Source organism: Loxodonta africana, chromosome 1, assembly GCF_030014295.1.
Source record: "Loxodonta africana isolate mLoxAfr1 chromosome 1, mLoxAfr1.hap2, whole genome shotgun sequence".
NCBI classification, from domain to species: Eukaryota; Metazoa; Chordata; class Mammalia; order Proboscidea; family Elephantidae; genus Loxodonta; species Loxodonta africana.
The window spans coordinates 3,267,911-3,277,051 of NC_087342.1; positions in this window are offsets into that span (position 1 = coordinate 3,267,911).

Consider the following 9,141-nt stretch of genomic DNA (forward strand, 5'->3'; position numbering starts at 1 on the left):
TGCTATGGCTTCTAACCAAGAGGTCAGCAGTTCGAATCTGCCAGGCACTCCTTGCAAATTCTGTGGGGCAGTTCTACTCTGCCCTACAGGGTTGCTATGAGTTGGAATCGACTAGACGGCAGTGGGTTTTGCTTTGTTTTTTGTTTGTTTGTTTAGCAGGTTTAAATGCAGCCTTGGGATCTACGAGTTCTCTGAAGCATTTTAAAATTTTGTGTTTTAAATGCGATGATAATCTTAGAAAAAGTCAAACATATTTTGGCTATTGACGGCCTTCTCATAACAGTGTGCCATCACTGTCTTCAGTCTCCATGTTAATGTTTATAATTAAGTTGATTTCAGGTTGGTACTACTTGAATGGTTTTGGGCTAAAATGGGGGGGCGAAGAAAGGAGGCTTAATTCATAGCTGATTTATTTGCTTCAAATGGGTGGGGCAGCGGGAGGTTTTGCAGTTTTTGACTTAACAGGAAAGTGGTGGGAGAGCTGCCTTTCCCTTGCACACTGTAGCCTAGGGGTGGTGGATTCAGGGCACACGCCAGAGCAGCCTGGGAGTTTCTCTTGGTCAAAAGTGACTTAGATTCCGAAAAGGCCATCTATTACATCGATGTTATTTCAATATCATTACTCATAGTTTTGTTGCTATTCCATTTATAACTTATTTTTAGTTCTATAAGTGTTGTAAGCATAAAAGGTTTACCTGCTTTTATGCTTGAACGTATTTAAGAAATGCTATGGTAAAAACAAAGTCACCTATGGGACTGTCTGTGATAAGTATTATTACTATTTTTTTCCCGTTATAAGGGGTCCATACACTACTCCAGACTGAGAAATACTCCATTACCCATTACTCAAGATTGTTGTTGTTAGGTGCTGTCGAGTCAATTCTGACTCACAGCAACCCTGTGTACCACAGAACAAAATACTGCCAAGTCCTGCACCATCCTCATACTCCTGGCTATGTTTCAGCCCATTGTTGCAGCCACTGTGTCAATCCTTCTCGTTGAGGGTCTTCCTTGTTTTCACTGACCCTATATTTTATCAAGCATGATGTCCTTCTGGGACTGGTCCCTCCTGATAACATGTCCAAAGTATGTGAGATGAAGTCTCCTCATTCTTGCTTCTAATGAGCATTCTCGCTGTAGTTCTTTCAAGACAAGATTTGCTCCTTCTTCTGTCAGTACTTGGTATATTCAATACTCTATGCCAACACCATAATTCAAAGGCATCAATTCTTCTTAGTCTTCCTTATTCATTTTCCAGCTTTCACAGGCATATGAGGTGACTGAAAACACCATGGGTTGGGTCAGGTGCACCTTAGTCCTTAAAGTGACATCTTTTTTTTAAGGAGATCTCTTGCCACAGATTTGCCCAAAACAATGTGTTGTCTGATTTCTTGGCTGCTGCTTCCATGGATACTGATTGTGGATCCAAGCAAAATGAAATTCTTGAAAACTTCAATCTTTTCTCCATGTATGATAACGTTGCTTATTGGTCCAGTTGTGAAGATTTTTGTTTTCTTTAGGTTGAGGTGTAATCGATATTGAAGACTGTGGCCTTCAATCTTTATCAAAAAGTGCTTTGAGTCCTCTTCACTTTCAGCAAGCAACGTTGTGTCATCTGTATAACACAGTTAGTGAGTCTTCCTCCAATACTGATGCCACGTTCTTCTGTCTATAGCCCAGCTTCACAGATTATTTGCTCAGCATACAGATTGAATAAGTATGGTGAAATGATACAACTCTGACACACACCTTTCCTGGCTTTAAAGCATGCAGTATCCCCTTGATCTGTTCAAACGACTACCTCTTGGTGTAAGGACACGTTCCTCATGAACACAGTTAAGTGTTCTGGAATTCCCACTCTTCCAACGTGATCCATAATTTGTTATGATCCACACAGCCGAATGCCTTTGCATAGTCAATAAAACACAGGTAAACATCTTTCTGGTATTCTGTGCTTTTGGCCATGACCCATCTGACATCAGCGATGATATCCCTTGTTCCACCTCCTCTTCTAAATCCAGTTTGAATTTCTGGCAGTTCCTTGTCTGTGTACTGTTGTAACTGTTTTTGAATGATCTTCAGCAAAATTTTACTTTTATGTGTGATATTAATGACATTGTTCGATAATTTCCACATTCTGTTGCATCTCCTTTCTTTGGAATAGGTACAAATAGGACTCTCTTCCAGTTGGTTGACCAGGTATCTATTTTCCAAATTTCTTGGCATAGATGAGTGAGTGCTTCCAACACTGCATCTGTTTTTTGAAACATCTCGATTGGTATTCTGTCAATTCTTGGAGCCTTGTTTTCCACCAGTGCCTTCAATGCAGCTTGGACCTCTTCCTTCAGTAGCATTGATGCTTGATCATATGCTACCTCCTGAAATGGCTGAACGTCGACAAATTATTTTTGACACAGCGGCTCTGTGTACTCTTTCCATCTTCTTCTGAAGCTTCCTGTGTCATTATTTTCTAAACGCTATGCCACCAGGGTTTCCTTTTTCCCCATAGAATCCTTCACATAATGATGTGGTATAAATGCCAGTGGATTTCAGAAAACCTGAATTTAAGTACTGGCTTATTAATTGTTTTCATTTGGGACAGACACGTATTTTTGAACCTCTATTTCTATAAATTGATGCAATAATAACTACTTCATAGGATTTTACAACGTAGTTGTGAGAGTGGATAAAGTATATGAAGGCAAAACTTTATAAACTGCTAAGTGCCATCTGGGTAGCGTGCATGTACGTGATTTACTGTTATTATGGCCTGTATATAAATGACACCCACAGGAATAGAAGAGGCCTCAAAAATTTGTGGATGGTGTGAAGAGGGATCAAAGACACTACGGAAAGTTGGCTGGCATCATTATCAAATATGCACCATGAACATGTTTTTTTCCTCTTCACTTCCTATTTCCTACAATACTGGGTTAACTGAGGAGTTCAGTGATTTAGCTACAAAATGTCAATAATTAAACTCAAAGAGGTCATCATGAGGTCACAGTTCATTGATGCCCATTCAGTCCAGTGATGTCCTTGAGACTTTCCCCACCCTAAGCTCGTGGCTGGATATTTTTGTGCCCTTCACACCCATGGAAGTCTTCCATCTGCATCTACCTAGTCAAAGCCTACATGTTTTTGTAAGTTCTCAAACTAGATTGCCTATGCCTGACTTACCTTTCTGTTAGCTTATGAAATCCCGAAGCATGGTGAGAGTCTGGACTATACAATATAGCTGTTGGTTTTATAGAAGCCTCTGTTTCTGGTTGTTAAAGTTTCAGGCTGACTGCACAATGTTGCTTACTGAGGTCAACTTACTGAGGACTTTGTAAATTTAGTTCAGTTGGGTGACTTCACCAGAGACAAACAAGATGTAGTTTTCTTACAGTAGAAATTTCTATAAGAATGATGAGTTTAGACAGCTATCATCAGTGGAGTTACATACAAGAAGGGGCCTGTGGAGCGTACAGAAGTCTGTTAGGGATCCTCAAAACCATCAAATGGGGATATATTTTGTGCCATAAAGTTTCTTTTCCACATGTAGATCTGAGAGCCAAGTGATAACAAGGAGACTTCAGTGGTAAATTCATGGGATAAAAGAGATGAGGGGATACAAGGGTAGATGACATAGTGTCATTTGGGACTGGTTATTTCCACAGGGGCCAGACAGACACTGATATGCACATGGAGAAGGAAAAAATGGGAACTGATTTATAGAGCAGTAAACGAGCAATGTAACCATATTTGAGTTTTGGATAGGAGTAGGGAAATGCCCATATCTGTCATATATTTCCCCAAAGTGATCTCGACATCAACAATCCCGGAAGTCCTACTTCTTATATGAAGAGGGCTGATGTATTTATTGAGAATTTTTCTGGCCTTCTAAACTATAAAAATATTATATATATATATATTTTTTTAGCCCTAGAACCCCTTATATGCAAAAATGGAGAAGTGTTCCAAAAACTTGGAATACTATCACAATATAAAGAAGACACAATAGGAAAATAGTTTTTTTTTTTTTTTTTTAATTATTCCTTCATATTCAAACTTCACAAACAGTGTGAACTTGTACAATACCTCGGAAAGTGAAACTTACAAAAAAAGTGCTGGTAACATTTAAAAAAAAAAAAAAAAAAACAACAAAAACCCCAAAAAACGAACATCATTCTTAGCAACATCAATTACTCTTCCACACAAAACAGAAACCTTGTAAAATTTATTTTCGTATTTTTAAGGCGTAATACTTCCGTATAAAGTATATGCAAGAGATAAAACTTCACAGTATTCCAAAATGTCACAATAATAATAATAATATAATAGTATAATGAAGCGCTACAGTTAATTTTTCTTTTTTTTTTTTTTTGAATGTTTTTTTTTTTTTTCCTGTTTAAATAACAAATACAAGTCACAGGTAAATATACGTGAGAAAAATACGAGGCTAATATTAAATGGCAGGGTAAGGATACTGTCACTGTAAGAAAAAACTGGCAGGATGTGTGTATTTAGTCTATATTTTAAAGCACTTGATAGAAAAGGCGTATGCAAGGTTTTTCAAAACAATTTTTGTTTGTTTGATAACTGACAACAATTTAACAGTATAATGAGAAAAAAAGGAACAAACTTCCTCTCAAAACTATTGACCTGCTCATCCCAAACCATGTGTACACTGAAGGATGGATGTGTGTTTGTGTACACGTGTTTATGACTCTACGGTACACAGATTGATACAGCAGGATTCCACACCCACCGGCAATGACTGGAGGGTACAGTCTCTGCGGTCAGTCAGCCCAGGCTCTTCTTGGGACATTATTCTTTCAGTTTAAACTCTCTCTTTCCTTACCTCTCACTCTTTGCAAACTCTTTCCCAATCCCCAGGTCTTCAGTCTATGAAGACAGTCTGGTGAGAAAAGTTACCCTCCATTCAAAATTCACTGGAAAGTGGGAACTGCATAAACAGGGACACCCACACAGACACTGAAAATACCACTCGGACGAATGAATGTGTGTGTGTGTGTGTGTGTGTGTATTGTAGGTCTGAATATACAGTGTGTGTGTGTTACACAGTAGCAATTGCAAAAAAGGGACCCTATTCCTTTCCATCCTAAGAAACAATGTGGTAAGAAACATTTCTTTGAATCTTAGCAAAACACTGCAGTGGGATAATCAGGAGATGGGTTCACCTTTCAGCAGTCACCACGTAAACTTCATTTGAACACACGTGCCCAGACCTCGGATCTGTGCACACGTGTGTATGTTAACAGCTAGCCATTCAGCCAACAGGGAACAGAAAGACAGCAGATAGCAAAACAAGTCAATAAGGTGCTCAAAGAAAAAAGTGGCCCCCACTCCTCCAGTGGACAGCCACATTAAGGTGCTTCGAAAAAGTTTGTTTTTTTTTTTCAGTTTTTATTTTAAACATTAAAAGAGTACTGTTTTGCACATGGTAGTTCTGAGCCAGGCCAAGGTTTTTGAGATTTCTGACATCTTCCATTAAAAAGGGCTTTCACTGTAGTTGTTCGGTTCAGTTTGTTGTGGGTCACTTGAGGTTTTTTTTTTTAAAATGTTGAATAGCCAAAAACGGAAATCAAATCAACATGACTCAAAGAAATAACTGATGAAATGGTATAGAACATTACTGCGTTCCCATTGGATCAAGATGGTTTCGCCCGTTTTTCCTCTTTATCTAACACTGTTCCTTTTTTTCTTTGTTACAATCCATTCCTTGTGAACATTCAGAAATGACCGAAGTCACGGCAAGTGGCTGTTTGGATGTTTTGTGATCTGTTTCAAGAGTCCAACCTTGTTTCCTCTGCTGCTGTCTGTGTAGAACCTGGATCTGTAATAAGCATCTGATTTTGTTATGTGCATGTGTGTATATGTGCACGTATACACACGTATACATGTATAATATATACACTATATATATGTGGATATATATATAGGAAGTGTGTATACATTTATACATAATATAGTGTATACTGTCTCAACTGGAGATAAACTGAACTGGGTTCAGACACTAGCATATGGTTAACTTTCCCCTGCTCCCTCTATATGTTTTAAACAGTCTGGAGCTTTTACTTATTTATTTTTTTAAAGTGCATTTTCAATGCAGAATAACTGTAATCCACTGATTCTTTTGAAAACTTTTTCTGATGAGAAAACTCTGACAGTTCTCAGCCCCAAGCAAGAGAAACCTGGGTTTGGTCATGCCGGGGGCTGACGTGGCAGTGCCAGGCTTGTGCCTGAGTGATTACTGGGCATTCTGGACTCCCGGCACCTTAGCAGCAGCAGCAGCAGCAGCAGCAGCACCTTTCTGAGAAGTGGAGATAGAAAAGGAGGAAGGAAGGAAAGCTCAGATGAGGAAGGGTGAACTGGTTGTGTATTTGCCTATCGGAATTGTTAACTTTGACTGGGACGGAGTTGTGCAGTTCCTGCTTGGCTTCAGCTGAGAGATGCCATCTAGCTCCCCCAACCAACTGACACCAACCTCCCCACGGCCTCCACCTGCTCAAGCATGACCCAGATGTCCCCACTCCTGAGGCTGACTCCTGTGTGTCAGTTCCCTGTGGGTATGTGAGTGCCAGCATCTAGTAGGAATAAGGCACCAGAGAAATCAAAATGTTACAAAAAAAGATGCGAAACCCCATTTCAAAGAGTCTCTCTCATTGCTCGTTAAAATATTGCATGTGATACCATCGTTTGTGTGTACTTAAAAGTGTGTCAAATGCAGTCTCTGAAAGGAACTTGAAGCCCTTCAGCACCAGAGATCTTTAGGAACGCACCCTTAGTCTAAACGCACCCACGCCCCTCCCACCCCCCACGCCCACCCCATGCCACACCCAAAAGCACCGATTCGAGAGAACAAGGCTCCTTGCCGTTGCTCACCTCAGGTTTGAGAAAATCAAAGAAATCTATGCAAGAGAATTTTCAGAAATCCCTCTTAAAATTAAATGGATTTAGGCTGCCATGTGTCTGGTTACTTACTTCTCTCCACTTCCAAAGAGCATCGTGAGGGGGTTGAGATGTTTGGATTGAATGTTTAGGGGAATGTGCTGAAAAAAATTTACTTCTCAAACGATGCCCAAGTCCTCCACCAACCAACACTTCAACTTCCTCGTTTTTGTTTTTCAACAATTCTAAAAAGGAAGAGGTCCATCTAACTAGAAAAGGAAAAAATGAAGGCACATGATTTTCTTCGGTCCCACAATCCTTAAAAAAAATGGTGTTTTAAAAGTGTGTTTGAGTGTGCACGTGAGATGGGAGCCTAAGGAGCCATTGAGGCAGCAGTCCAAGGGAAGCCAGGAAAAGAAAACAAGAGAGAATTTTGAGACAGAGAGAAGGAAGGAGAAAGGAGGAGATGGAGGCCTCTCTTCAGCTTTCTGTCATTGACAGTCTAGAGATCTGGCTGCTTTAAGGTCCAGAACGGAATTTGTTTGTCTTGGTCTAGAAAGTGCCCCAGTTAAATATCTCCAGTTAATCATGAAACAGCTTTTGGTGTTTCCCTTTTCCCTTCCCTCCAGCCAAATGATTTTTTAAAAAAATATCAGAGTTTTTTTTTTTTAATTACTTTTTCAATGTTGAAAAAAATATGGAAAAGCTATTGAACAGCCCCAGGGCGCTCTGCCTCTCTGTCTTCACAGTGAGCAGATAGGTGGATACTCCACAGAGTCAAAAATGAGGCGGGCCAGAGTCCTTCCCACAGGCTAGGGGTGCCTTGGCAGCACCCACAGCCATTTCTTTCATCTGCATCCCTGCTCCCCCCATCCATGGAATGTGGGCTACTGAGGAAGGCACAGTCCATCTAGAGAGTGGTGGTAACAGGGGGGCCTGAGAAACACAGGGTGAAGGAGGCAGGCGCTCTCTCCTCAGGCCACTTGACCTACTGTGCTCTCTAGAGTGGCTGCCTCTCCTCAGATGGAAAGTGTGGCTGCTCACTGAAAGGCTGAAGTCCCACTCACATTTTGCCTCGTGAGACCTCAACTCTCAGGCTCACCACCTTTATGCCTCTCTCTGTGGCAGGCTTGGCCCCCTGTCGCCAGGAAGGCAATGTTCCAAGATAGAGAGTCAAGGCCAACTGGCTATGTCAGACAAAAAAAGGGCTATGACATGGGGTTTCAGAAACAAATTTAACTTTGGTTTTCCAACTTTTTCAAACCACAAAAACGAAAGCAGGGCTTCGGTGGCTTTGATCATCTGACAGCTGTTTTACATATACATATATATATATATATATATATATATATATATATTTCATTTGGCAAGGCTAAGGCGGGGGGGAAGAGAAAAGGGGTTTCCTATAATTGGTCGAAGACACAGGGTGGTAAAATGCTTCCACACTTAAACTCACAGTCCAGTGTTTTTGACATTTCATAAATAGCTTTTTTTTTTTTTTCTCTAAAAAAAGAATAAAACAAGAACAATCCCTTTACTTACTCATCTGAAACAAAATAAACAGCAGTGGGTACAAACTTCTTCTTGTAACAATTACAAAAAACAACAATATAATCCCAACTTTTAACACGCATCTTGAATCAGTTATTATTATTATTATTTTTTAAACCTCAAAACTGCAGCATATCCTTAAGGGCAAACTTTTCGATTAGTTTTTTTCTTTTTTTTTTTAAATAATGTCTTCACCAAAAAAACAGTCTTGTACCAATAAAATGCATTCAAAAATAGAAAATATTACACAACAAAAATATGTATCCTTCCTTTCCAAAAAAGAGTCTTCACAAAAAAATGTAGAAAAAATTCTAACAATTTTTTTCCCCCTCTCCTAAACATTAACTTTCAGTCTAGGGCACGATTATTTATTGATTTAAATGTCTGTTTTTGCATAAAACATGGAAGATGCAAAACAATTAACTGTATTAGAATTGTGAAGTTACCTCCACTTCCACCCCTTCTATAAAACAAAACAAAACCAGAAAAACCCAGCAAACATTAACAAATGATACAGCCAGTTGGCTAGGAAAAATATGTCTTTCCTTTCAATGTGTATTTGGAATGGGTTCATTGGTTCATCTAGGCATGCTGAAGAATGGAGATTTTTTTTTTAGGCTGAATTCAAGAGTGTCTTTAGCATTTGCTGATGCTCTACTGAGTGAGTTACAGTCTCCCCATTGAGGGACCATC